Source organism: Budorcas taxicolor, chromosome 1, assembly GCF_023091745.1.
Source record: "Budorcas taxicolor isolate Tak-1 chromosome 1, Takin1.1, whole genome shotgun sequence".
In the NCBI taxonomy this organism is placed as follows: Eukaryota; Metazoa; Chordata; class Mammalia; order Artiodactyla; family Bovidae; genus Budorcas; species Budorcas taxicolor.
The window spans coordinates 190799500-190822062 of NC_068910.1; the positions used below are offsets into that span (position 1 = coordinate 190799500).

At 40.6% G+C, this 22563-nt stretch overlaps 1 protein-coding gene across 3 annotated transcripts in view; it reads left to right on the forward strand.

Moving 5' to 3' along the window:
* Window positions 1-8685: 8685 nt before the first annotated feature.
* TFDP2 (transcription factor Dp-2) overlaps window positions 8686-22563 on the forward strand; it is a 208473-nt gene continuing 194595 nt past the window's right edge. For all 3 annotated transcript variants that reach the window (XM_052649237.1, XM_052649259.1, XM_052649252.1), the window contains exon 1: window positions 8686-9000. The gene's annotated coding sequence lies outside the window, so the exon portion shown is untranslated. The remainder of the gene's footprint in view (window positions 9001-22563) is intronic.

Genomic DNA, 22563 nt, shown 5'->3' on the forward strand with positions numbered 1-22563 from the left:
AATATGTTGGCACCAGCATCTATTGTGAGTCACTGGCCATTTTGTCACCATACTCCCATGGGACCCTTTCCCCTAGAGGGATGCAGGGATGATCATGGGAATGGAAATGATAGAGTCAGGAACCTGCCAAATAAGATGTTTTTAAAATTTGCTATTATTCTATTTTCACTGTATTTCCTCCCCACATTACGTTGCATTTGGTTTATTAAAACGGCTGTGTCTGTACAGATATCTCTATTGTTAAGGAAATACATGATAAGACTTCCAATTTAAATGAGCCATATCTTTACAAGAAACTGCCAAACTGTTTTCCAGAGTAGCTGTACCATTTTACATTCCCACCAGAAATGTATGAGTGATCAACTCTCTACTCACCAGCATTTGATGTTGTCACCACTTTTTACTTTAGCCACTTAGATGAAGATGTGTTTTACTCAGTGTGGATTGAATTTGCATTTCCCTAATTAATAATAATGTTGAACATCTTTTCATGTGCTCTTTTGCCATCTGTTTATCTGCCAGTGAAATGTCTGTCCATATCTTTTGTCCATTTGCTAATTGGGTTCTTTGCTAAATGAGCCATATCTTTAAGGGAATATCTTTTTTAAAACTTAAAAAAAAATCATTCCAATGACTTAAGTCACTAAGTAGCATTTTCAGATTCTCCTGGGCAAAAATGTACATAGTATTTGAACATGATTTTGTAATGTACTGAGCAGAAGAACTTTCATATTCTTTTCATACTCATTATACAATGTGATACTAATACTATATAATAGCAAAATAGTTTTAAAGATACCTCAGTTAGAATGTTAAGTATACAAACACATGTCTTGAACATAGCTATCATAATGTTAAAATATTCTTTATTTTAAAAAGCTGACTTGTGTAAATGTTTCAGAATGATTTTGTGGAAAACTAATTAGAACTTTCCTATTTGTGCAAGACAGTTATTATAATATCCCAATTCATCTGTATCAGTAAATGTATCATTTTATTTTTCTGATGTTCTTTATGAACTTCATAGTTTTATTAAATAGTCATGGAAAACCTCACAAATCATTGTTAAAATCTATAGATGAAATTGAGAATGCAGAATAAAAAGAATCTTTTTCATGTATATGTGAATTTTCCCCTTATCTTCTTGTCTGTTTTTAACTTTGGATTCATTTAAAAATTTTACCTGGAAATTCTTATTTAATATTATTTCCTGTTTTGGTTTCTGCACATTAAGTATGTCACAGAAGAATAAGCATATGTCAACTTCAGTTGTGACTCAAGGTAAGTTTGGTCTCGTGTTTTCCTTTTAACTAGAAGAAAAACTGGGGCTTAATATGGTTAGAGAAGAAAGGTTTTCTGTAACTCTGCCTCTTTAGATACTGTTTCGACTTACTCTACATTCTACTTTCTTGCACAAAGGAAATTGCTAGAGAAGAGATGTAATTTTTTTGTAGTGGGAAAAAGATGATATAGTCTCTTGTGAAAATATGCTGTATCCTTAACTGTTTAGGAAATTTTAAAATAACTGGAGGAAACTATTTCAAAGGCTAATATGATGGAATTAACCTAGCAGCTCTTAAAAATCCATTGTGAAAATTATTATTAAAATTATTTCAAAAGTTATAATAAAACAGTGAGTGATGATCTGTACATATTATGTATTAAAGCCATTTTTTAAAATGTTTCTCTGTTGCTTCACATATGTACACATAAGTAGCGATATCCCGATGATCGTGGTGGAGGATTCATCAGACAAATCTAGAGTCTATTCCCTGATGGAAGTGGAGCCCTGGTTCATTCTGCAGTAGGAATTTTGAAGGACGATAAACATTCAGTTATTAGAAGAAAGGAAGGGGTTTTTTTGTTGTTGTTGTTCGAGTCATACTAGTTTGATAAAGAGGGCAAGGAAGGGGGAGATACGTGGAGCTGACTTTTCTGAAATTCATGTGACTAGAAGTTACACTAAATGAAATTATTTTTAAAGAATGTGACTGTAAAAGATATTATAGGAAAAATTTAATGAAAATGATAGGGAGTAATAGTTTTTTTCCTGTTTAGAAACAACCCATTAAGAGGTGGAAAATATAAGGCAATTATCGTGTGTGTGTGTTAGAGAGCCGCTCATTAGTGTCTGACTCTTTGGGACCCCATGGATGGTAGCCCACCAGGCTCCTCTGTCCATGGATTTTCCCAGACGAGAGTACTGGAGCGGATTGCCAGTTTTCTTCTCCAAGGGATCTTCCTGACCCAAGGGTCGAACCTGCGTCTCCCGCGTTGGCAGGCGGGTTCTTTACCGCTGTGCCACCTAGGCCGTTGTTCAGTCGCTGAGTTGTGTCTGATTCTTTGACTGCAGCATGCCAGGCTCCTCCATCCTTCACTGTCTCTTAGAGTTTGCTCAAATTCATGTCCATTCAGTCTGTGATGCTATCTAGCCATCTCTTACTCTGTTGTCCCCTTCTCCTTTTGCCTTCAAACTTTCCCAACATCAGGTCTTTTCCAATGAGTGGCCACCTCTTCGCATAAGGTGGCCAAAGTCCTGGAGCTTTGGCTTCTGCATCAATCCTTCCAGGGAATGTTCAGGGTTGATTTCCTTTAGAATTGACAGAGAAAGGAAGGGCAAAGCAGGTGGGTTCAGTGGCTACACATGTCTAAGATCATCAGACTACTGACTTGATGCATAGTTTATTGCATGTCAGTTTCACCTTAATACAGCAGGAGGGGAAAAGTCTTGCTACTCCCAGATGCTATTGAGACCAGCAGCCTCTGGGTCACCAGAGTGCTTTTCACAAAAGGTGCACTGCAGGCCTCACTCCAGATCTACTGGAACAGAATCTGTTTAAAATCTAAGATTCCCTAGTATTTAGAACTTTTTTTTTAATTGAAGTATAGTTGATTTCTACTACTTAGTTTTCTAACTTTTTATTTTGAAATAATTGTAGACTTACAGGAAAGTTCTAAAAGTATTAATAGTACGCAGAGTTCTTCTGTCCCCCAGCTTCTCCTAATTTACATCTTATATAACTGTAATTGCTCAAAATGGGAAATTCACACTGATACAGTAGTATAAAGTAATCTACAGACCTTACCTGAATTTTGTTGGTTTTCCAACTATTGTCCTTTTTCTGGCCCAGGATTCAATCCAGGATCCGACATTTCATTGAATTTTCCTGTCTTCTTAATCTCCTGCAGTCTGTGACTGCCTAGTCTCTCTTTCCTGAACTTTACATTTTTTAAGAACACTGGTAGTTATTTTATAAGATGGCCCTCCATTTAGGTTGGCCTGATATTTTCTTCTGATTAGGTTAAGGTTCTGAATTTTTGTTAGAATCCTGCAGAAGTAATATCCATGGCCTCAGTGCATCCTATCAGGAAGACATCAGTATGTCTTATTATTGTTGTTAACCTTGTTCCTTTGGTGAAGAGGGTGCCTGCCAGGTTTTTCCATCATAAGTTTACTATTTTCTCCTTTGCAGTTAAGAATCTTGTTAGGAGGGACTTCCCTGGTGGTCTAGTGCTAAGACCTCATGCTCCCATTGCAGGGGGCCTGGGTTCAATCCCTGATCAGGGAACTAGATCCCACATGCTGCAACTGAAAGTTCTCATGCCACTACTAAGGCCCATCACAGTCAAATAAATAAATAAATAAATAAATAAATAAATATTTTTAAAGAATCTTGTGAGAAGATACTTTCAGACCGTGTAAATTTTCTGTTTCCCATCACAGTTCACTTACTAGTTTTAACTTCCACGGATGCTTCTTGTCTGCAACAATGATTCTTGTACTATTTGCCTATTATTGGGAGTTTTCTATTTCCACTTCCATTATTTCTTTACATTTATTCATTGGAATTCTACTGTAAGGGAAAGCTGTTGCCTGTTCTCCATTTATTATTCAATTATTTATATCATTATTGGTCACCTCTTGCCCCATTCCACATCCTCTTAGCCCACATCTTTATTCCAGTTATAGCAATCCGCTACCCAAGTGTAACATGAACACACCTTACTTTACCATATCTCTGGTTTCCTGAGCTGGAATTTCTCTGCCTCCCAGCTTGGAATACTTATTTAAACTCATCCTGTCGTTTTTTACCCCTGGTTAAGTCTGGAGTGCTAGAGAGTTGCTACCATATGACTAACGTGTAAACAATGGGGACAGGAGCCAGTGTATAAATATAACTCTCTCTATTAGTTAGCAGATATAATAGTCTGCATCTGCTAATCCCAACCTCCCACTCCCTCCCTCCCCTACCCCCTTAGAAACCACAAGTTTGTTCTTTATAGCTATGAATCTATTTCTTTTTCATAGATAAGTTCCTTTGTGTCCTATTTTAGATTCCACATATAAGTGATGTCACATGCTATTTGTTTTTCTCTCACTTCACCTAATAGGTCCACCCATGTTACTGCAGATGGCATTATTTAATTCCTTCTTTTTGGCTGAGTAATATTCCATTGTAGACAGGTACCACATATTCTTTATCCATTCTTCTGTTGATGGACATTTAGTTTGTTTCCATGTCTTGGTTTTTGTAAATAGTGCCGCTATGAACACAGAGGTGCATGTATCTTTTTGAATTACAGTTCTATCCAGATATATGCCCAGGAGTGGGACTGCTGGATCATATTATCATTATTTCTTATACCTCATGTTTTTAGGACATACCTCTATGTTTTTGGGGCTTCCCTGGTGGTGCAGAGGTTAAAGTGTCTGCCTGCAATGTGGGAGACCTGGATTTGATTCCTGGGTCAGGAAGATCCCCTGGAGAAGGAAATGGCAACCCACTCCAGTATTCTTGCCTGGAGAATCCCATGGACGGAGGAGCTTGGTGGGCTACAGTCCACGGGTGGCAAAGAGTCGGACACGACTGAGCAACTTCACTTTCACTTTCACTTCTATGTTTTTAGGACAAGTAAAATTTTATCCTAAAAATAATTTTGGGTTTGATATTAAGAAGAGGTTACTTTTACTAATGATGACTGTGAAATCTTTCCACTGAACAAACCAAGTCATTCCAGAAATGTAATAAGGAGAAAGTTGTGTCCCTCACTAAAGAATTCCAGGGCTTTGATTCCACTCTGCCCTTTTAATGTGAGTAAAGGGCATATAATAGGACTGTCTCTGGAAGACAAGGCCTTGATGTAACACATTGTTCTCTTAAGGGTTATTTCCTTTGTTTGTCACTGGATGGATTAGATGTGAAAACAGCATGTTAAAAAAAAAAAGCCATATCTGCAACTGCGAAAGTCTAGATAACTATGGATCTTTGTGAATGGCAAAAAGGGGTCAGGAAGGACCTTGTCACTCAGAGTGTAGCGTCTGATGAAGCAGTTGGAGATTTGTTGGAAATGCAGATTCTACACCCCACCTCGGACCTGCTGATCTAGAGTATGAATTTTAATAAGATCTCTTAAGTGATTCCTGGGCACATTAAAGTTTGAGAGGCACTGGTCCAGGAGCCATATAGCTCCACCTACTGAAAGCAGTACCCAGCCCCAGGAGAGAGGCAGCACAGACAGTTTCCTCAGGTTTAACTCTTAACAGATCTCTTTCATGGCTGGGGTTTGTTGGGCCACAAATTTACAAGTTTTTATTTATTTATATTTTAATTTATTTTACGTTTGCATGTATGTATGTTTGTTTCCTGTTTCCAAATGTGCTAGGTTGTGGCACTCTCATCCATTCAATAAAAACTTACTGAGCTTCCCTAAGGCACTGACGATATTGTAGTGAATAGGATGTGTATGTGTGTGTGTTTAGTTGCTTTTAAGTCGTATCCAACTCTTTGCGGCCCCATGGACTGTAGCCCACCAGGCTCCCCTGTCCATGGGATCTCCCAGGCAAGGATATTGGAGTGGGTTGATATTCCCTTCTCCAGGGGATCTTCCTGACTCAGGGATAGAACCTGCATTTCCTGCATTGCAGGCAGATTCTTTACCACTGAGTCACCAGAGAAACCCAGTGAATAGGATGACAGAGCTCCAAATTGCAAGGAACTTGCAGTCTAACAAGGGCTTCCCTGGTACTAAATGATACAGGACACAGGTACTAAATGAGTAATTGCAAGTTTCATAAATGTTAGACAATTTTATGGGCAAAGAGCTGGAGTCAGAGGAAGCTTTTCTAGAGTGTTGTTTCAGCTTAGATGAGAAAGCATGTGTAGATGAGGTGTGGGTGAACTGGGGGATTATTCTACACACAATGAACACCTATGAACAAAGGAAGTTCTTTGGACATTTATGTGTGTATTTCCAGTACCTTGCACTGTTGTTGTATAATAAGTGCTTAGTAAGTGTTTGCGGAATCAATAAGTGTTCTATGATGTTTCAAACATCTACTCTCCTTCCTTGAAGGTAGTGGATGCTTTATTTTCCTTTTCAAAGGAAATCAGATCTTTTAGTGGGGAAATGAGAAGGAAGAGAGAAAGCTGACTGTTGTGCAAATTGCTAAACTGAAGCTGTGAGTGGGAATGAAAAATTGATTTACATGAATTTTCCTCCCTGAAGCAACTTGACAATTTATTCTGTTCTGGAGAATTTTCAGTTTTTGGCTTCAAAATCAAGCTGTTCCTTATTCTGAATTTCTTGGCCTGCTGTGAAACTAGCATTTAGTGTCTTTTACAGCATACCCTGATTAGGTCATGGAAATTCACAGCTAGATCAAACCAGTATATGGAAAATTTGAAACCTGCATGCCCACTTTACCTCATGGTATCGGAAGCTGTTATGAAACACTGACTTTTAAAGCATTTTTTTTCCAAAAGCACTATTATCAAATGATCATAATAATCATTATTTATTGAACACTTACTATATGTATTACATAGCAAAACCCTCATATTGGAAACATAAAAATTGCCAAATATTAACAATTTCATATGGTTTAACTTAATATCATCTTCAGACTCTTACCTTAAAAATTTACAGAAGTTAGAGAATCACTGAATCCATAGCCTTACTCCAATATTTAGAGAGTTGTCTTCATAGATAAAAAGATTCCAAACATAATGTTTAGTATATTATACTTACTTCATTATGTATTAAATAAAGCAATTTTATTCAATTAAAAAAAGATTCCAAGGTACTCTTCCTAAATTAACATCCACCACTCCCCCCTCCCCCATTAGCCCAAGCACAGCCATGCATCTATTAATACTTTTTGGATTATTTATACATTATACTGAGGTGGTTTACAATCCAGCTCTCCTGGTAGACTGAGCTCTTTGAGGATGGAGGTTTCATCTGTTTTGCTTATTTTTGTATCTTTGTCCCTAGAGTGTTTGAAAAGTATTTAAGTTGAAATCTCAACAAAATTTCTGTGGAAACTACATCTATTGATCCATTACTGAAAAATGCAAGGTAATGACTCCTTTGGGGCTTTTGCATTTTAGAATCAGTTCAAGGAGACTTCATTGGGCTTTCTTGACCGCCTAGGACTTTATCTATGTACAATTATGCAGAAATTATCTCACCACCACTCCACCCCAGAGAAAGGTCCAAAGGTGCATTCTCACCTCCCCCACTTCCTTTAGGTATTTATTTAAATGGCACTTTCCTGCTACCTTGACTGAGCATTCTAAGACAGGCCATCCCTTAAAGCCATTCCTGGTCTACTAGATTTGTTCTCCACAGCTTGTCGAAACATGTAACATAGCTTATATTTTGCTTATTTCTTTTGCCTATTATCTTTACCACCCCACTAAAATGTAAGTGAAGTGAAATGAAAGTCGCTCAGTCTCGTCTGCCTCTTTGCCACCCCATCGGTTACACAGTCCGTGGAGTTCTCCAGGCTAGAATACTGGAGTGGGTAGCCTTTCCCGTCTCCAGAGGATCTTCCCAACCCAGGGATTGAACCCAGGTCTCCCGCGTTGCAGGCGGATTCTTTACTAATCGAGCCACAGGGGAAGCCCACTAAAATGTAAACTCACACATGATTTTTCAGATAGGCACAGAATGTATTATTAACATTGAACTAGACAGGTATTTGAGGGTGGGAGCTGCAATTTTCTTTTCAGCGTCCATGTGACATGATGACCTGGTCAGGGTTGGATCTTACTTGCCGGGTTGTTGAAAATCTCACACCCTAGCAGTCTTTAACCCACTGTCTGAATAATTTACAGGGTACTGCAAACTTGGCCCCACACGTGGCCTCATCACTCGTCCCCTTGCCCCTCTAGGCTGCTCCCCCAGAGGTGACTGATCAAATGACTGGGAACCAAGATGTGCCTGGGAACTAGGGACGCCCGTTTTCCTTTTTCTAAGAAAGAGCGGGGTTTTCTTCCAAGGGGCCGGGGGGATGGGGGCGGATGGAAAAGTCAAGATTCCCACCCAGGCCGGGGTAAGGGGAGAGGGTGTGGCTATAATTTTAGGCCTCAGGCCTGCAGCCTGCTCCGGAGGCGGCTGGGAAGCACGCGGCAGGACCGTTGTAGGCGATCCACTGAGAACCTCCAGTGGATTACCCGGGTACCCCGCAGAGTGCTTGAGACCCCGCGGCTCCACCTCGGGGGGCCCCCTCCTCTCTTTGGGAAGCCTGGGGGCGGGGTTTGTTTACTCCGTGCACGCACCGCCAGCCTGGCCAATCCGTGAGGAGAGGCGCCGTACGTCATTCACCCAGAGGGCCAATCGGCGCTCACCGTGCTGCTCCGCCGCCAAAGCTTGCGCGGGGGAAGCGGGGCAGCGGCTAGGCCGGGCGAGGGCGGACGGAGCCGCCGGAGATTTCATCTGCAGCCGCTGGCGCTGCTCGGTTCTCGAGGCGCGCCCTAACCCTTCCTCCTTGGGCAGGCTCGAAGGCGCGCGCGCGCGGTCGGCGTCCCGGGGCTTAGAACTCCAGGGCCTCGACTAGGCAGGCCGCGGATCGCCCACCCTTCCCCGAGTGTGAGTCCGCCTGGGACCCGGGCGCCGCCAAGCGCGGGCGCCACTGAGGCAGAGGGGCCTGAAGACGCGCTCCAAGCTCGAAGAACAGTCCTGCGCGGCCGCCTTGTCCCCTGCAGCCAAGCGGTGGTAAGGTCCAGGGCGCGGGCGCGGGCTCCGTGCGGCGGGCCTCTGGACCCGGCCCGGCGTGTTCTTGGGCAGGTTTCCCTCCCTGCGCCTCCGGGCCCCCCTGGTCACTCTGGGTCCCATCTGTTTATTCCCACGCAATCTTCCAGGCCCGGCCGAGTAACCCTTGAGTGCCTGGGGAAGGGAGTGGGAAACCCGAGACTACCCTCCACCCCCAACACACAGCAAATTGCGGGGAGGCACTGTCCTTGAGTCACGCCTGCTGGAAGAGAGGAAGGGCTGCTTTCTACTTTTTCGGTATCTTTAGGGCAGAAGAATGGCTTCTAAGTCTGACTTTTCCGACTTTTTCTCCTTTCATGACCCACATGCCTCCATCTGTCTCTACCAGGTGTATTTCAGAGTTCCAAAGCCTCATGCGCTTGGAAGAGCCTTGCAACCTCCACAGGGGAACTTTCCTCTAAAGTAGGGGATCACTTTTGGGCCCAGACTCTGAGAAATTCCAGATATTTAAGGTTCCTTTCCATAGAAAAGTGTAAGATTTTTGTAGGATCTCGCAGGGAGAAGTGCAGCTAAGATGAGCTCCCAGTCTCTGGTACCAGCTTGTGTTCCCGGGCGTTGTGTGGTTCAGTTTCTTCATCTGTAATAGTAACCCTCTATTGGAGGTGGTGCCAGGAGGAAATGGACTAATTGGTGGAACTATTTGGAACGAAGTTCGCGTCCTACGAAGTGCCCTGCCCTGCATGAGTTAGGCATTGAATTGACCACCCTGAATGACGGTTTAGAAAAGTTCCCCCTATTGTTTTTGTTTTTTTCTGTTGAGACAGTTTCGTCCCTTTCCGTATTCACTGCTAAAGCTCCCTTTGAGCCTTTGAATTCTTTTTCTTCCTCATTCTGTCTCAGAGGGCTCAGACTCCCTGTCCCACTTCTTTGCTCTCTTTTTAGTAAGTCAGTAGCTCATTCCCTTCCTTCCCCTTTCTCTCCCAAATCTTTGTGTGTTTTTTCCACTTGAGTTCTATAGCCTGATTTTTTTCTGGGCCACTTTTGTCATAATGGCTTGAAATCATCTTTACCTAATAGATACAGTTTAGGTTATTCATCTTTTCTTTATGCAGTGTAATCATGAGCCTACTGTACAAAATTAAATAGAAACGAATTTAGTTGATCTGTTATTGCATGTTGCTTGTCCATTTCATTGGTTGGCCTGCCATTTAGCTAAAGTTTTATCACTATCCTGTTACTGTAATAAATCTTTAATGGCAGCGGCCACTCTCAAGTAGCACTGGGAGAAAAATCAAATGTCTAGACCCCAGATTCTATCACACTTGTGCGCTGGCGCTCGCTGCATTTGTTATTTATTAGAACATCTTGTGCCTGGAGCTAGAGCCTAGTCTCAATGGCAGACATGGTGTCTGTAGCCCTGTCCTGGCAGTACAGTTGCAGTTTCAGCAGTATGGTGCTTATATTTAATAAAGGCCCAAGACTTACTAAACTCTTGTTTTTGAGTTCTCATTATGTGTGGTTGGTTAATTAGGAGAGAAAACAGAATTTTCAAGTGTGTCATACTTAATGTTACCATTTTGTGATCATGTACCTTTCCCACCAACTCTTGGCAATGGTGACGGCCAACTGGCACTTTCAAGTTTTTTTCCTTGCAGCCAAAATTCTTAACTGTCTGAGCTATGTCCTCTCAATGCAGCTTGAAATTGGATGTACAGATCGATTTATCCTTAATGTGGAAAGTGTTTGTGGATGAAAATTATTCACTGAAACACAACCTGAAGGATTCAAAGAGTAGAGTATGGTAAAAAACAGATTAAACCCAAATTAAGTTCTTGGCATAGGTTAGAACCTGGTATTCTAACTTCTAGTCCATTGTTTTCTTAGTTTGTCAACCTTAACAGTTAACTGGCACTGAAAGATGAAAAGATTAAGGCTTGAAAGTAGAAGGAGGCACTTTCTAATTTGGGCATTAAATATTAGATATGAGTAGTACCTTAGCATCTTATTTTTTTATCTTTAAACTTAGGTATGTTTCTTTTAAAGATTAAGTAATAAGCCATTATTACTGATAGATCTTGTAGTCAGTTTACATTGTCTCTTGGCAAACGATTTCACTTTTTTTCTGAACTCAGCACCATATTTTAAGCTCTTATTGCAACGTATCTTAGAAGAAACTAGAAAGCATAGAGTTCAGAGTTTTGAATCATAGAATTTTAAGTTGTGATGAATTTTCTAGATTAAATATATTTACCTCTTATACTTGAATTCTTTCCATTTTAATCTGGGGTATATGATTCTAGGGGTAGGACATAAATAGATTTAAAAGTAGATTTGTAAGCCCTTGAAAACTTTATACAAAATTATATGTATTTGGATATTTTCTGGAGAGAAGGTTCATAGGTTCTGAGGTAAAGATATTTGGACAACTTTAACTTCTAAGAAATGATTTATTGAACTTAAAGTTCTCTCTTCACTGGTTCTAGTTCTGTCTCTTCTGTGAGTTTTCAAATATTCAAAGACACTTCCTATGTTTTCCTGATTCTTTTCTTCTCTGGACAAAATATTCTCTGTCTTTAACTTCCTCTAGTGAATTTCTTGTTTTGATTTGCACCTCTTCGCAATACTGATGGCTTATTTGTGGGTTTGTGTCAGTTGGTCCATACCCTTCTTAGCAGTCTAATACCTTTAATTAGATATTAACCTGTGGAAGAGAACCAGAAGTCATCACTATGATTTTAAAGCACATACTTTAAGAGTAGTCCTGCTTCTTTTGGCAACCACATTGCACTGTTAATTTATGATAATGTCCTGTCTAAGGAAATGAATTCTGGAGCTAGCCTGCCGGGATTTAAATCCTGGCTCTATATCAGCTGGGTAAATTATGTAAACACCCAGGGCCTCAGTTTTCTCATCTGTAAAATGGAGTTTATGATAGGGTTGTTTTAAAGAATACATTAGTACATATGTGTTAAGCATTTAGAATGGTCCCTGCCATTTAAGTGCTGTGTGCGTTATCCATTATTGATTTTGTCATCAGCTGAAATTTGAGTTTTGTCCATGCTCTCCAAGTTCTTTAATAGACTATGTTTTGGTAGGACTTCATATCTATCCCAGTTAAATTTTCTCTTGTCAGATTGGTTCCAGTATGTTTACTCTTAAAAAAAAGTCTTAATTTTCTCATTCAGTAAAAACGCTTATTGTTTTTCCATACATTTGATAAACTATAATTTTGATAAGTATGCATTTTATTAAAGTGTTGACGAGGTGGGCCTAAGAGCATTCTTGTCCTGCTAGAGACCTGAGGGTTGATTTAAAAAAAATTAATTCTTTGGTTTAAGATGTTCAGCCAATTAGAAATGAAACTAATCTATCATTATCTATCTCAGATATTTCCAGGTTTTCACAAGGAATTTATAAGGGACTTTAACACTTGCCTTCCTAAAACCCAAATAATTTCATATCCTTCATCTTTAAAAATCCTATCGGTTCAATAAATGTTAGAAAAAAAAAAGTATTAATCTGACATTGCTTGTTCTTAGTGAAATTATAATGGTTTCCAGTCACCTAGGTCAGTTGCTGCTTTTTCTACGTTCACAGACTTCTCTCAGACATGACTCTAAAATCTTGTCTAGTTCAGTTCAGTCACTCAGTTGTGTCCGACTCTTTGCGACCCCATGAATCGCAGCACGCCAGGCCTCCCTGTCCATCACCAACTCCCGGAGTTCGCTCAGAGTCATGTCCATCGAGTCCGTGATGCCATCCAGCCATCTGATCCTCTGTCATCCCCTTCTCCTCCTGCCCCCAATCCCTCCCAGCATCAGAGTCTTTTCCAATGAGTCAACTCTTCACATGAGGTGGCCAAAGTACTGGAGTTTCAGCTTTAGCATCATTCCTTCCAAAGAAATCCCAGGGCTGATCTTCTTCAGAATGGACTGGTTGGATCTCCTTGCAGTCCAAGGGACTCTCGAGAGTCTTCTCCAACACCACAGTTCAAAAGCATCAATTCTTTGACGCTCAGCCTTCTTCACAGTCCAACTCTCACATCCATAGATGACCACAGGAAAAACCATAGCCTTTACTAGACAGACCTTAGTCGGCAAAGCAGTGTCTTTGCTTTTGAATATGCTATCTAGGTTGATCATAACTTTTCTTCCAGAGAGTAAGCGTCTTTTAATTTCATGGCTGCAGTCACCATCTGCAGTGATTTTGGAGCCCCCAAAAATAGTCTGACACTGTTTCCACTGTTTCCCCATCTATTTCCCATGAAGTGATAGGACCGGATGCCATGATCTTTGTTTTCTGAATGTTGAGCTTTAAGCCAACTTTTTCACTCTCTTTCACTTTCATCAAGAGGCTTTTTAGTTCCTCTTCACTTTCTGCCATAAGAGTGGTGTCATCTGCATATCTGAGGTTATTGGTATTTCTCCTGGCAATCTTGATTCCAGCTTGTGTTTCTTCCAGTCCAGCATTTCTCATGATGTACTCTGCAGAGAAGTTAAATAAGCAGGGTGACAATACGCAGCCTTGACGTACTCCTTTTCCTATTTGGAACCAGTCTGTTCCAGTTCTAACTGTTGCTTCCTGACCTGCATACAGATTTCTCAAGAGGCAGGTCAGTTGGTCTGGTATTCCCATCTCTCTCAGAATCTTTCACAGTTTATTGTAGTTACATTTAATCTCAGTGATAATCTTGTCTAGAGGTACATTTAACTTCAGTGATCAGAGCTTCCCTGGTGGCTCAGAGGTTAAAGCATCTGCCTGGAATGCAGGAGACCCGAGTTCGATCCCTGAGTCAGGAAGATCCCCTGGAGAAGGAAATGGCGGCCCACTCCAGTACTCTTACTTGGAGAATCCCATGGGGGAGGAGCCTGGTGGGCTACAGTCCATGGGGTCGCAAAGAGTCGGACACTACTGAGCGACTTCTCTCACCCACTCACTCAGTGATCAGAAGTAGACAGGATCCCCTTTCCCTTGCAGCTGGATGGACTTTGTAACTAGAGTGATATGTTGTACCTTGTCGATGGTTTACTTAGAGCAGCTGTGCTCTGCTTAGTCGCTCAGTTGTGTCCAACTCTCTGCGACCCCATAGACTGTAGCCCACCAAGCTCCTCTGTCCGTGGGATTGTCCTCCCAGGTAAGAATACGGGAATGGGTTGCCATGCCCTCCTCCAGGGGATCTTCCCAACCCAGGGATCGAACCAGGTCTCCCGCATTGCAGGTGGATGTTTACCATCTGAGCCACCAGGAAAGCCCATGAATGCTGGAGTGGGTAGCCTATCCTTTCTCCAGGGGATCTTCTTGATCCGGGAATCGAACCGGGGTCTCCTGCATTGCAGGTGGGTTCTTTACCAGCTGAGCTGCCAGGGAAGCCCAACTTTCTTTAATATTACCCATACTAAGCTTTGGTTTCCATTGATTCATTGGTTAAATTTATTAAATGCCCATTTGGTGCAAGATGCCAATGCTTGTTTAAACCCATCCAACCTGAAGGGGATTTTCTTTTTAATTAACTAATTTAACTCTTGGCTGTGTTGGGTGCTGCACGCAGGCTTTTTCTAGGTGAGCAGGGGCTGCTCTCAAGTGCAGTGTTTGGGCTTCTCCTTGGGTGGCTTCTCTTGTGGAGCACAGGCTCTGGGGTGTACAGGCGTCAGTAGTTGCAGCACGCAGGCTCAGTAGTTGTGGTTCCTGGACTTAGTTGCTCCTCAGCTTGTGGAATCTTCCTGGGCCAGGGATTAAACTATCGGTGCTGTATTGGCAGGCAGATTCTTATCCACTGGGCCACCAAGGGAGTCCAAGAATTTTTCTTGATAGAGGTACCTAAAGCACAAAGGTAATCCATATTCGTTTCTTTCCTTTATCACTGTTGTTACTATGCTCTGGCTCCCAATCCTTCTTTTCTCTACAATAGTAGCTTCCTTTTGACCTTCCTATCTTTTCCTGACTCTCTAAGCATTGCAGCCAGAGTCCACTTTGCTTTTTAAAAAAAAATGTGTTTTTTTTTTTTAATTGAGGTATAGTTGATTCAGTGTTTCGTGTCGAGTGTAGAGCAAGCTGATTTAATTGTATCTCTGTGTGTGTGCATATATTTTTTTTCTTTTTCAGATGTTTTCCTTTATAGGTTTTACGAGGTATTGAATATAGTTCCCTGTGATATGCAGTAGGTCCTTGTTGTTTATGTCATGTATAGTGGCAGGAATCTGTTCATCCCAAACTCATTCATCCCTCCCCACCAATCCATCTTTTTTTCAGTCTTTTCTTCCCCACTGGAAAAATTTATACTGATCTAATTAGATTTTTATTATTGAATATTTTGCAGCTCCTTTATTCTGTTTTCTGTTTATTATCCTTTTAAATTTAAGTCACCCACCTTTTTTTTTTTAAAAAAAAAAACCTTTCTTATTCTTAGAGATGATGGAGACATGGTGGTTCCCCACCAGCTGGTCATTGTGTTAGTGACTCAGCTGACAGTTACAGAAGCGCATAAGTTACAGGCACTGTATGAGGCTCTGAATTGACAAAAGGAGCATGACATAGCCTCAGTCGTTGAAGAATTCTAAGTGCAGGGAAAGATAGAAGAAAGTATTTGAATAAATCCTTTTTTTTTTTTAATACTCAAAAGCATAATAAGTTTATGTAACAGATTCCATTTTACTTTGAAAAGAGTCAAGTATTACTATGTTGTTATTGAAGAATGACCTTGTTAGGAACTAAGATCCTGTGTCCTGCATCCTGCGTGGCCAAGAAAAGCCGAAAATGATTTTGTTGAAGTGACCAATTCAGTTCTATTTAAGTGAAATAAATTATAAAATCACCAATCTATAAATCTGGAAGAACAGTATATATTTCAAAACTGCCTAAATAAAATACTTAATCAAAACTGGTAGCATTTACTTCTCTTTTGCAGATCACTCGAGAGGGAACAATTTAAAAAATCAACCTACTAAGTTTTTCTTCACAGCATTCTTGAAATTGTAGTGGTGATATAAAACTGCCTATAAAAGAGAACGATTATGACATGGTGTCAAGGGGTAGGGTGGGGGGGCGGATGGGAGAGATGGAAGGGCAAACAGGGAGGCAAGGGGAGGATGGTTGCTATTAGAACCAGGGATGTGGACTTCCCTGGCTGGCCGGCAGTTCAGACTGCCCTCCCTTCCACTGCAGGGGGCCCAGGTTCCATTCCGTCCAGGGATCTAAGATCCCACATGCTTGGAGGTGCACCAAAAAGTTTTAAAAAACTAGGATCCCACATTCAGCACAGTGCAGATCCCCCGGAAAGACTAAAAAAGGAACTAGGGATGTAATATACAACATGATAAATGCGACTAACTCTGGTGTATGCTATGGGGCTTCCCAGGTGGCTCAGTGGTACAGAATCTGCCTGCAGTGCAGGAGACGCGGGTTGGATCCCTGAGTTGGGAAGATCGCCTGGAGGAAAGCATGGCAACCCACTCCAGTATTCTTGCCTGGAGAATCCCCATGGGCAGAGGAGCCTGGTGGGCAAAGAAATCAGACACGACTGAGCGCACACACACACACACATACACATCATGTGTTACTTATGAAAGTTGTGAAGTGAGTAAATCCTGAGAGCTCTCATCACAAAATTTTTTTTCTGTTTCTTTAATTTTCTGTCTATATGAGATGATGGATATTCACTTGGTGTTTTCATAATGTATGTTCAGTTCAATTCAGTCGCTCAGTCATGTCAGACTCTTTGCGACTCCATGAACCGCAGCACGCCAGGCCTCCCTGTCTGTCACCAACTCTTGGAGTCCACCCAAACCCATGTCCATTGAGTCTGAGATGCCATCCAATCATCTCATCCTCTGTCGTCCCCTTCTCCTCCTGCCTCAATCTTTCCCAGCATCAGGGTCTTTTCAAACGAGTCAGCTCTTTGCATCAGGTGGCCAAAGTCTTGGAGTTTTAGCTTCAACATTAGTCCTTCCAATGAACCCTCAGGACTGATATCCTTTAGGATGGACTGGTTGGATCTCCTTGCAGTCCAAGGGACTCTCAAGAGTCTTTTCCAACACCACAGTTCAAAAGCATCAGTTCTTCTGCACTCAGCTTTCTTTATAGTCCAACTCTCACATCCATAACCACTGGAAAAACCATAGCCTTGACTAAACTGACCTTTGTTGACAAAGTAATGTCTCTAATTTTCAATATGCTGTGTAAGCGTCTTTTAATTGCATGGCTGCAGTCACCACCTGCAGCGATTTTGGAGCCCAGAAAAATAAAGTCTGACACTGTTTCCAGTTTCCCCATCTATTTGCCATGAAGTGATGGGACTGGATGCCATGATCTTCGTTTTCTGAATGTTGAGCTTTAAGCCAACTTTTTCACTCTCCTCTTTCACTTTTATCTAGAGGCTCTTTAGTTCCTCTTCACTTTCTGCCATAAGGGTGATGTCATCTGCATATCTGAGGTTATTGATATTTCTCCCGGCAGTCTTGATTCCAGCCTGTGCTTCCTCCAGCCCAGCGTTTCTCATGATGTACTCTGCATAGAAGTTAAATAAGCAGGGTGACAATACGCAGCCTTGACGTACTCCTTTTCCTATTTGGAACCAGTCTGTTGTTCCATGTCCAATTCTAACTGTTGCTTCCTGACCTGCATACAGGTTTCTCAAGAGGCAGGTCAGGGGATCTGATACTCCCATCTCTTTCAGAATTTTCCACAGTTCATTGTGATCCACACAGTCAAAGGCATATGTAGGTAAATCATTGTCTGTCCACCTTAAATTTATACAGTGTTTTTTTGACAATTATCTCAATAAAACTGGAAGAAAAAAATGTAACTAATGAATAGCAGTCAATAAAATGATTTCTAGGCTAGTGAAAGTTTGGTAAAGCTGCTAGATAAATGATTCCACACTAGTTAATACCTTTTAAGCTATAAAGTCTTCACAGATAAGAACATTTTGTGAGCATAGTGATTACATATTTTTAAGTTGATCAGATCAGTGTTCAAAGGTAATAAAATATATCACCTGTGTAGGCATTCTGAGAAACATGCCCTGAAAATCTGTATAAAAATGCCATAATTATATATGAAAAGCAATGGAATATGTACTGTCTTAAACTGTGCCTACAGTTTTGCCATTAAAATTATACTGTTCCAGACTATATTGTATCACAGTTGGTGTAAAAAGTAATTACTAACCATAGATCTTTAAGGAAAATAATTTGTGGGAGATTGACAATAGTCAAAAAATTATTTTAGAAAGGTTTTCCAAGAGTACTTGACTATTTTGATGTTGAAAGCTTTTTGAAAAGCTTTTTAAATAGGTAGTTTTTGAAATAGATTTTCAGAGAATCATTTTGGTTGGAAAAGAGGTGGATGAGGGCCATTTAAATTCATATCTATAAAAGACAATTACATGAATTCCTTGATTATTATATGGAAAAAGAATCTTGAGCCTTGTTCTCTTGAAATCTTTGTAATCATGATAAGAACTTCAGATCAGTAATATTTCAGAGAACTAAGATAAGCTTATTTTCAAATTGCAAAAGTGAAAAGGCCAAAGACAATTATCTGATTTTAATTCAGATACCAAAATGCTAATCATTACTTAGAGGTTTTTGTCCTTTTTAAAAGATGGAGGGACTTCGCTGGTGGTCCAGTGCTTAAGACTCCACTCATCGACTGCAGGGTGTATGGGTTCAGTCCCTGGTCAGGGAACTAAGATCCTTCATGCCATGGGGTGCAGCCAAAAGGTAAATAAAGCATGGAAAATGTAGTGAAGCTCAGGGAAGACTGGTAGTGCAGTTGTTTTGTTTTCAAATAGAAGTGCATAGTTTCCTTGTTTTGCCCCTTTCAGCTTTTCAAAACGAGGACTAAGCAAAGCAACTGTGACTGAGCAGGATTTCTGTGAAAACAGGTAACGCAAAAACATTGTCAAAGAAGAATTCAGTGCTGAAACTATCAATGAGTTACTTTAAACCTGGAAAAAGCTATACTGTACATTTTTGTTGCGAGGTACCAGTATTTTAATTTAGGTGTTAGCAGATGCTAGCTTCTTTTCTAATTCATTTCAGAATGATTTTAGGTCTATCAATAGTACTGCCCTCTTCAATTGACCTTAAAATTTGAGCAGAGTCTTGCTAATGTAGTTGGTAAACTAGTTAATTACAGTGTAAAAGCAGCTAAGTATTTTGAAAATATTTCTATTTGTGGCTGCGTCAGACCTTAGTTTTGGCACATGGGAGCTATAGTTGCAGCATGTGGGATCTAGTTCCCTGACCAGGGATCGAACTTAAGCTCCCTGCATTGGGAGCGAGGGGTTTTAGCCACTGGACCACCAAAGAAGTTCCAGTATTTTTTATAAATGAGTTCTCTCTGAGAAAACTTAATTATCTCTTCCCAAGTTAAATTATTTTCTTTTATTGTTTTTATATTAAATCCAATAGTATTCTTGGGATAATCTGGGCTATCAGATACTGCAACTCTTAAGTTCTGTTCTGAGTTATACATTTCCATAGGCTAATTGGAGTTACACTCTGGGGAAAAAATTTAAGGCAACTGAATTTTCGATCTTGATGTAAGTAACATAAAATAATAAATTTCAAGAAATGGAAATACTAAGCAAAAGCATGTAAGTCTAGTGGTAACTAAGAGACTTTAGAAAGGGGTTAAGCTTCCCTTGTGGTTCAGTTGGTAAAAGAACGTAGTGAGGGAGACCTGGTTTGATTCCTGGGTTGGGAAGATCCCCTGGAGAAGGGCAAGGCAACCCACTCCAGTATTCTGGCCTGGAGAATCCCAATTGGACACGACTGACCGATTTTCACTTTTAGAAAGGTGAAGGTGAAGGTCACTACCTTCAAAGCCCTTCTTCTGTATGACAGAAATTTCAAGAGAAATGAGAGAGGTCATAGTAAGTAAAGAAAATAAGAGATTCTGTTGATAAAAGCAGCTCATTGAAAAAAGTGAAACACCCTGTTCACAAGGCTGTTCTTTAATAACTTACAAAATGTAAAGGACCACAATATTTTTCTAAGATTAAGTAAGAAAACAGTGATCCATAATCTGAAAGCTTTATGAAACACCTGCAGTGTGATCAGACCCTCATGTAATCCTGCCCAGAAGTGTGACAGATAGGTTTATTTTTCATCTTATCAGTTCAGTTGCTCAGTCTTGTCCGACTGTTTGCGACCCCATGGACTGCAGCACACCAGGCCTCCCTGTCCATCAAAAAACTCCCGGTGGCTGCTGCTGCTGCTGCTAAGTCGCTTCAGTCGTGTCCGACTCTGTGCAACCCCATAGACGGAAGCCCACCAGGCTCCCCCGTCCCTGGGATTCTCCAGGCAAGAACTCTGGAGTGGGTTGCCATTTCCTTCTCCAGTGCATGAAAGTGAAAAGTCAAAGGGAAGTCGCTCAGTCCTGTCCGACTCGTAGCGACCCCATGGACTGCAGCCCACCAGGCTCCTCCATCCATGGGGTTTTCCAGGCAAGAGTACTGGAGTGGGGTGCCATTGCCTTCTCCGCACCAACTCCCAGAGTTTACCCAAACTCATGTACATCGAGTTGGTGATGCCATCCAACCATCTCATCCTCTGTCGTCCCCTTCTCGTCCTGCCCTCAATCTTTCCTGCATCAGGGTCTTTTCAGATGAATCAGTTCTTCACATCAGGTAGCCAAAATATTGGAGTTTCAGCTTCAACATCAGTCCTTCCAATGAACCCTCAGGACTGATTGCCTTTAGGATGGACTGGTTGGATCTCCTTGCAGTCCAAGGGACTCTGAATAGTCTTTTCCAACACCACTGTTCAAAAGCATCAGTTCTTCGGAGCTTTTCATTTTATAGGTGAGACCATAAGTTGCTTTACTGGAACCAGAAAGATAGAGACCGCAGAGCTGGGGCCAGAGCATGTATCTGACTGACTGTCGCATAACCACTCCTCTCTGTTGCCTTGCTGAAATACTTAGGTCTTTGCTTCCACACTTTACTACACAGCAGAGCTGAGTACAACATTGTAAGTCAGCTACATGTCCTTTTTTTTAATTTTTATTTTTACTTTATTTTACTTTACAATACTGTATTGGTTTTGCTTACATGTCCATTTTTTAAAAACTCCCTCTGATCACCCACCAAAATGAATTAAGAAAGAAAAGCTCTGACTGTAAAATAGTGAAAAAAAAGTAAAATACTTACTTCAGCATTCATCCAAATATCTTTATAGTTTCTTCTTAGTTGGGCCTTTCGAGTGTACTATTTTTCCTAAAAGTGTTGTGAATTGTCCAAATATAAGTGGGAGATTTGAAAATGAGTCACTAGTTTTGATTGATCATCCTTTCTCAAGTGTCACTGCTGCTAAGTCATATTGTGACTAATATTTCACAATATTTCATATTGTGACTAATAGCAACTTCAGTCGTGTCCGACTCTGTGAGACCCCATAGACAGTAGCCCGTCAGGCTCCGCCATCCCTGGGATTCTCCAGGCAAGAACACTGGAGTGGGTTGCCATTTTATTTAATTTTAAAATAGACCATTTCTGTTTCATTTGTATGTGATATGTTTAATTCAGCTGTATTTCAATTAATTGGTTAAATATTGATTATGAGCTGTGTGACTCTTTTATACTGACTGATTTACTGTGAGTATAAACAAGTACATGGTTAGATAAGATGTTAACCTAACTCCTTTGTAACATAAATTATTTATCTTAATGCTTTATGTTGTCTGCTATATGTCCTTTTGACTTGTTCAGAAATTAAATTTGTGTGGGCCAAAAGAAAAATTGTGGGTGTTAGGAAATGATGTAAAATCTTAAGTTGCAATGAAAGAAGAGAAAAAAGCTAAAAGTGTTCTCAAAAGTAAGAATACTCATACAACAGATAATAGGGGCAGTGTTTATTGTTAGTCTTGGAACAAGAGCACGTGTATTTCATAGTCAGAGAAGCGGTGGGTAATGATGCTGTTATCAACAGGAGTGTGGATATGTCTGGTGAATTGAACAGACAACAAGGAGATGTGTTTTTGAAAATTAGAGGGATAGTACATATCTTTTCACCAAAGTTAAAAATATTGTACAGAAGGATTTTTATTTCCTCTTGGAGCATTCTGACCAATTGCACCACAGAGCTCAGACTGACTATCTCTGTGTCTATCTAATTAGGTCTGTCTTAGTGTCAAAAGCCTCTGACTTGTTTACTACCTCTTTGTGTAAAATTCATTCCAGTGTCACCCTGGAAAGAAACACTTTGACTCAGATTGGCCTTGAGTGGAAAAGGGGAAACAATTACATTCATTTGACTTAGTAATTTGTGTAAAACTTTTTCTGTTTTTATCATCTAAATTACCTCAAGGTTAGAGTAATTCTCAGTCTACCATCTAGTTATTTTTTTGTTGTTTTTAGGCTTTCTGTAACAATATGAAGCATTTTTTCATATGTGACTAATAGCATCTTTGCATTTTTCACATTGAAACTACATCTAAAGTAACCACTGTGTGTTTGGCACAATTTTTCTGTCCAGTATCAGAAACTCTCTCACAGTTACATTTTCTAGTGCCTGCTATGTGTGAATCTTATTGTGTCTGGTAGTTCCCCTGAAGGTACTCCCT